The following is a 7,200-nucleotide window of genomic DNA, read 5'->3' on the forward strand; positions in this document are numbered from 1 at the left end:
TCCATATCTGATATGGCTCCTTTCCCGTAACCTGTAATGCCCGTTCACAACCCTTCTTTAGCAGGTCAGCCAAAATTTTGATTTTTTGAAGAAGGGTTTTATGCTGTTGAAGTGGAGGACATATCCATCCTAAGGCCCACGCCTCCCCCGTTTTTCTGTTTTGCTGAATAAGTGAACCCAGTAAAAATTTAGTTTCACACCAAACTGTCAGCTGTATGGGGAAGTTAAGATCTCGTCTCCGGACACTGCCCTATGTCACAGAGTCCAATATCTGCTGAAGTGTCTTAACCTGCTCAGAGCTTATATGGACAGATTGTGCTGGGTCAGTCCCTTTTAGTAAAGGTCGAAGTTCATCTAACAACTCATTTGGAAAGCCCACAATAGGGTGCAGCCAGTGCAGATCACCAAGTAACTTTTGAGCATCATGCAATGTATGTATTTTAATATTCAATTGCAATTTCTGGGGGGTAACAACCTGACCAGTAAGTGTCCATCCCAAATATTTCCATGGTGCAGATAATTGGATTTTTTCAGGAGCTACAACCAAGCCATGTAGTTCCAGGGCCTTATGTATTTCTTGAATTTGTTGACCTGTAAAAGGTTGCGGCTGTGCAAAGAAAATATCATCCATGTAATGATAAATGGTTATTTTGGCCCAGGCCTGTCACAAAGGTTGTAAAGCATTGTCAACATACAGCTGACACAAGGGGGTGCTGTTGCGCATTTCCTGTGGAAGAGTAAGCCATTGAAATCTCTTGTCTGGTTCTTCTTCCCTATTTAAAACCGATAAGGTAAATGCAAACCTCCGAGTGTCTTGAGGGTTAAGAGCAACAGTAAAAAAGCAGTCCTTAAGATCCACAATTAACAGTGGCCAGTCCTTTGGCAACATGGCTGGGTTAGGCAAACATAATTGTAAGGCTCCCATAGGCTCCATTTGTTCATTTACAGCCTGTAAATCTTGTAGTGAACGATACTTTCCCGACTTCTTTTTAATAACAAAAATAGGGGTATTCCATGGGCTTACTGACAACTGTAAATGACCCGGCTCATATTGTTCTTGTACTAGTACATGTGCTTGTTCCAGACTTTCCCTTTTTAATGGCCATTGCTTAACCCACACTGGTGTGTCCGTGTTCCAAATGAGTGGGGTTGGGGAAGTCCACGCAATGGCCATTAGCCCAAAGGGTACTCATATGTCAGCACTACCCCCATTTGAGCCAAAATGTCCTGACCAATGAGTCACTGCACAGTAGGGGGAAAAGGCTCAACTGAGAAAACACTCCGTAAAATTTTTTCGTCGATAGTTTCTGATAACATGGGTGATTTTCTTCCAAGCGATAAGCCTCCAACCCCGGTAACTGCTACTGTGGTTGGCTGTAACGGCCAGTTGTGGGGCCAGCAATCTGGGCTGATAATGCTGGAGTCTGCGCCAGTATCTAATAAACTTTCCAAGGTTTGCCAGTCACCCTGATACTCTATCAATACAGCATGTTTTGGCTGACAGTTTAAACTCATTGTTAACAGAGTAAGTCCTCCAGTGGAGCCAAAGCCATGTTCCCCCCTGGATTGTGATTGATGAGGGGGTAATGTTTTAGTCATTTGTTCCAATGGAACTAATTGAGCCATCCTCTGTCCTTTTTTAATTCGTATCAGTGGAAAAGGAGTATGTACCATAACACAAATTTCCCCAGTAAAATCAGCATCTATTACCCCAGTTAAAACAAATAATCCCATCATGGTGGCTGATGATCGCCCCAGAAGCAAAGCTCCCATAGGCTGTCCATCAATGATGATTGGTCCCTTTATTCCAGTCGGGACCTTTTCCAGTTGGGTGGTCATCAATGTTACCGCTACTGAGGCTGCCACGTCCAGCCCGAGGCTCCTGGCGGTGGCTGATTGAAGGGGGGCTGGGCTGAGGTGTTGACAGCTGCTACTTTTGTCTGGGTGCGGTGGCTGTTCGCGCTGGGCCTCCCGGTTCCCGAGCGGCGTCGGCAGGCTCCGGTATTGTGGGTATGCGAGCGACAACTGTGACACCAGATGCTAGCTGCTTGGCAGGCTCGCCGAGTATGTCCCATGCCTCCGCACCAGTAACATTTAAATCGGCCAGTAGATGGAGATTGTGGACTACTTGTTGCTGCTACTTGTAGGGGGCGCAAGGGTGGCAAGGACTTGACTCTGCGATGCTGCTGCCCGCTCCTTCAATCCTGTCCCTAGCTCTTTAATAGCTTCTACTAACATCGCCTGAGTCCCTACGGGCACATTTGCCATGCATTCTAAAGCTTCTTCTATAGTCCAATTAGCTCCTAGGGTATTTAACACACTTTTCGTAGCCTGGTTGCTATTTTGAAGCGTTTACTGCTTCAATAGGGCCCCTTTCATAAAATCTGCCACTCCAGATCGCTCGATAGCAGCGGCTGCCTTATCTATAAAAGATCTAAACGACTCACCCCTTCCTTGCTTTATACCCATGTATGAGGGAACCCTGCCTGGTTCTTTTATCCTGTCTATAGCTAGCCTCACCAGTCACATAGCCTCTCAACATTTATCAGGACTGATTAACGCTTGTGCTTCTGTTTGAGCAAAAGCCCCTATGCCCAATAATTCATCTAAGGTTATCCCCTGTAAAGGGTCACCTGGTTGCCGTACCACTGCTATGCACTCCTGGCAGAGTGCTTGCCAATGTGCATTAAACAGAAGCTGCTGATGTTGAGTAAAAATAAGCTTCGCTATTCCTCTACAATCGGCTGGCAATAACACCTGGGTCCCCCAAATATAGTCAAGCATTTGCTTTGTGGGCTCACCAGTCACCCCAAACTGACTAACTGTGGTCCATAACTGCAACAACAGTTTCCAATCTAGGGCAGTAATTGCTGCCTGTAATCCACCCCCGGCCAGAGGAGTATACACCACGGGGCAAGCCACTTCCATAGCTGCTGCCATAGCCTCACTATCCCCCGAATCCATGATCTCTTTTGCTACCGCTGCCCATGCCTTCCTCCACTCTTGTGCAATGGCCCCCGCTAGGTCACTCTCTGCCCCAGGGATCAGCTCATTGCTAGGAGAGGGAGATGGACAGTCTTGCCAGGGCACAGGCGGTGCGGATGGTGCTGTTATGGGAGGTGAGTTGCTGCTTGAAGCAGGAGCCGATGTTGGTGGCAAGATAACTGTGGATGTGGCAGGGGGTAATGGGCAATCTGACCAATCCCCATAACTTTTATTCTTACCCTGAGCCGCAGTAGCTTGCTGTGCAGCCTTCTTTTCTACCTGATATTGTACTAACTCATTATGCACCACTCGCCATAACTTTCCTAACTTCTTTGCAGTTTTATCATCATCTAAAACCGCCTCCCACAGCTTATCTCCAAACTTTCGCCACTCACTTAATTTATGGACTGTATGAGGATTTTGAAAAAATCCCTGTGCATACCTGTAAGCTAATAACCCATGAAGCTCTTTCTGCAATCTATGCCCTTAACCTGTCGCTTTTTTAAAAAGCAAGTAAATAAATCATATGCTGCTTGCCTTTCCATTTTAAACATCAGCACTGTTGCAGCCCCCCACAAGGTCGAGGCAGCACGTATCGGCCGGGCTTTCCTTTGAAGTCACCCAGGGAGCGGCACCTCCCCCGTTTTCAGAGGTGCTTTTTCACCGTCCTTGTTGCGACAGGACCCGAACTCCTTCACCGATCCCCCGTGGTCGCCGTTACCGGTATGCCACGTCGTTGGGGTCACCTTGTTGTTGGGATTGGCGGGAGAAATGCAGCACACAATATGAGTGATCAGCAAATCTCAAACTTTATTGATAGGTACACATCTTTATATCAGTGTTAATGAGGCTCATACATATTGCAAAGGCGAGCTCACTATTGGTTAGTTACTTATCAGCCAAGTACACCTACTTCTGCATTCTTGTGGATATTTTATTGAAACTTTTCTTCATATTTCTGCCAAAGATGTTCTCCCCTATCCTGCTGTTGCACCAAGGGCACAATGTCCTTGCCTGTCATTGGACACTGACTACTGACTCCTATAGGGCATGGAGACTGCTCCTGACCAGCACCTGGACATTAGATTCAAGTACAGGAATCTGACAGAATGTATTTCTAACCTGCTGCCTATTAAAATCACCTCAGAAGAGAAAAGATGGATTATTTTTTTAAGATAATTCCTACATCAACCTACTGAAATTTTCACGTGGCAGAGAAGCATTTTAGTGGAGTGCAGACCCCCTGCCCTCCTGCTAGCTCAATAAAAGGGCTTTTACAAGGCAATGCATTTGTCTGCTGATTTCTTTGAATTAGGGAGACCCCTCAGGACTGCTGTATCCTGAGGGAACACTGCTGGCCATCGCCTGTGTGTATCTTCAAAAGCTTCAAATCCACTGCCTCAGCTTCCGGGGCCTCTCTTGGCCAGCACCCTGACGTGGATGCAGGGCTGCTGCCAGGCACTTCTGGGACCCAGTGGGTCAGGACCAGCTGTCTCGTGTCCACGGAGCAGCCCTGACACAGCTAGGGCCATCCTGAAAGCAGACAAACGCTCATGGGTCAGCAGAGAGGAGCAAGGAGCACTGGGCTGCTCTCAGGGTATCTCAGCATGGTGCTCCAGTGGGCGGAGCAGGCTGGCCACCCTCATTCAGGGCATCCCCTGCATCAAAAGGATGGGCATTTTGTCCTTTTCATCCCTCCAGCCCATAACCAGGCCTGACATCTCCTCTTTTGGAGTGGAGTTTTTCCAGTTACATTGAACTTCCCACCAGTTAAACCACAAAGTTTCCTTCATTGTCTGCTCTTCATGATCTTGTTGACGTGGACAACAGTGGACCAAATATGGCAGGGCCTTAGACACGACTTTGGTCCTGACACACAGGCTCCTTGTCCCTCTGCTGGCTTTTAGTGTGCTCAAGAAGATTGTGGAACTGCACAGTGCTGTGGAGCTGCACCTTCAGCACAGGGACCTTTCCAGCCTGACCTGCCCTCGTTCCTCTGGGTCTGTGGGAGAGAATGGCAGCAGGGGCCAGTGTATCCCAGGGCCCCGGATGTGCTTCAGCTCCACAGGGATGCAGGCAAAGTGAAGAAGCCAAACTGTTTATTAATGGAAGGCAAAGCAAAGGGAGGAGTGGGGAGGGAAGAAAGGGGACGGGCAGGGTCTGAGGGCTGGGGGGAGGCACAGAGTTGTCAACAGGCAGGGAGAAGGCAGGAGCTATTGGAGCTTCCCATAGGCTCAGCTGTGCCAATCATCAGCTGTGCCTGAAGCTCCAGCTGGTCTCTTCTGTCTCTTCTGGCCTCTCAAGGTGATCTCCTCTTCCATGGTGTTTTTAGGACTTTTAGGAGCAATGGTTCTTCTGAGCCACCAGATATACGTAGTTCTGCAGATCTCTCAATGATTCTCTGCTGAACGACTATGTTCATTTGGGAAGGGCTGTCATCCCTTCTCAGGCCTTGAAGGGCTGGAAGAGAGATGAGCAGAGGCACAGTCAGAGCCTGGATCTGCATGTAGCCAAGGAGGCCTTCCTGCCAGGGCCATACCCCCCACCTCTTGTCATGGACAGGAGGCAGCAGGAGACAATGGAATCAGCCAGAAGGTGCTGGCCACAAATGTCCCCCGCACAGGTCCTGTCCCTGAGATCTCTCTGTGCTTGTCCACACAGGGAAAGAAGCCTGTCACAGCCAGGGCAGGACTTGCAGCTGCCCCCGCCAGCCCCCGCTGTCAGCCCGCTGCCCGCACTCACCCTCATTGAGGAGCTGGAGCTCTTCCTTCCAGCTCATCCTGACCATCCCGGCCATGCCTGTGAACACAGAGCCTGTCACGGTCCCAGCGGCACAGCTCCCTGCCAGCGGCGCTGCCGGCGCTGTGGCCACACGGGCTGCTGGCCAGGCAGAGCTTAGCCCGGGCCCTCGCCGCTCGCTGCCGCCCCAGGGCACGGCTGCCAGAGGGCGGCAGCAGCGCCCAGGCCAGGCGGGGCTCCACGGCGCCAGGCCCGGCTGGCGCTGCCGGGGGGGCAGGCGGGGCCCGGGCCGAGCTGCGGCGGGCCGGGGAGGGAGGGCGGGCTCGCGACTCACCGATGATCCTGACGGCCGCCGCTCGCAGCGGCTCCTGTGGGCTATCCAGGAAGCGCAGCGCCCGGCGCAGGTGCTCTGCCGCTCGGCTCCTGTCCTCTGCCAGCTGGAGAGAGCGGCAGGAGGGAAGGGTTGGCGCGGGCTCAGCTCCTGGGCCGGGCGCTGCCTGCGCCCATCGCCGGCCTCGCCTGCCCGCACAGCCCTGAGGCGCGGCCAGCAGCCGCTGGCCAAGGGCTCCCGATGGGAGGGGGCAGCGGGCCGGCTGCTGCCCGGGGAGCCGCGGTGCCGCCCCGCAGCCCCGCCGGGCTGGGGCTCCGTGGGCACCCGACTCGGGCCCACGGGCGCCTGGAGAAGAGGCCGCGCGGCCTCTGGGTGCAGCAGCGGGCACAACTGCCAGCCCCGCACACTGAGCACTGCCCTCAGGGACCTTCTCCAGGCTGCGCCTGCGGCTTCCAGGCCCTCCTTACCAGGACCTCGGTGAACTCTGACAGCTGCCCCTTCTTCACCAGCTGCTTGAGCTTCCTCCTCTTCAGGAACCTTGCCACACGAAGCAGCGTTTCCCAAGAGGCCTGGAGGGCAGCAGAGACTCAGAGATGGTCCCACAGGCCAAGGCACAAGACCCACATCCCTGTGCCAAGGCCTGCAGGAGGCTGCAGTCCATGAGGTGCCAGGGCAGGAGGCAGCCGAGCCCCCTCCCCGAGATACACCAGCATCACACAAAACCTCACCTTTGCCACACACTGGTTCTCATCATGGCAGTGGAAGAAGAGTGGAAGGAGGCTTTGGCTTAGAATCTTTGCAAGGGGCTTTTTTCCCTCATCCACTACCAAGTCCATCACCCTGAAGAAGAGCTGAAGGGAGAGCACTTGCACATAGCTGTTGTCCTGGAGGAATGGAAGAGGATGAGGCCTTTAGACCAATTACTCCAGGCTCACCTAGGCAAAGTTTCTGGGCAGCAGCCAGTGCCTGCAACTGGGGACACAGAGCCTTACATGGTCAAAGAGCAGCAGCAGTGCCTCAGCCAGTTTTGGGGCAGTGGTGCTGGATACCAGGATGTCTGCCTGGAGCACATTTGTGAACACATGGATGGACATGCTGACGACCTCTCCATCGGCATCACCCAGCAGCTCCAGAAGGCTTGGAGA

Source organism: Melozone crissalis, unplaced genomic scaffold (assembly GCF_028551555.1).
Source record: "Melozone crissalis strain CALT ecotype California unplaced genomic scaffold, PUWL_Pcris_2 ptg000114l_1, whole genome shotgun sequence".
Classification (NCBI taxonomy): domain Eukaryota; kingdom Metazoa; phylum Chordata; class Aves; order Passeriformes; family Passerellidae; genus Melozone; species Melozone crissalis.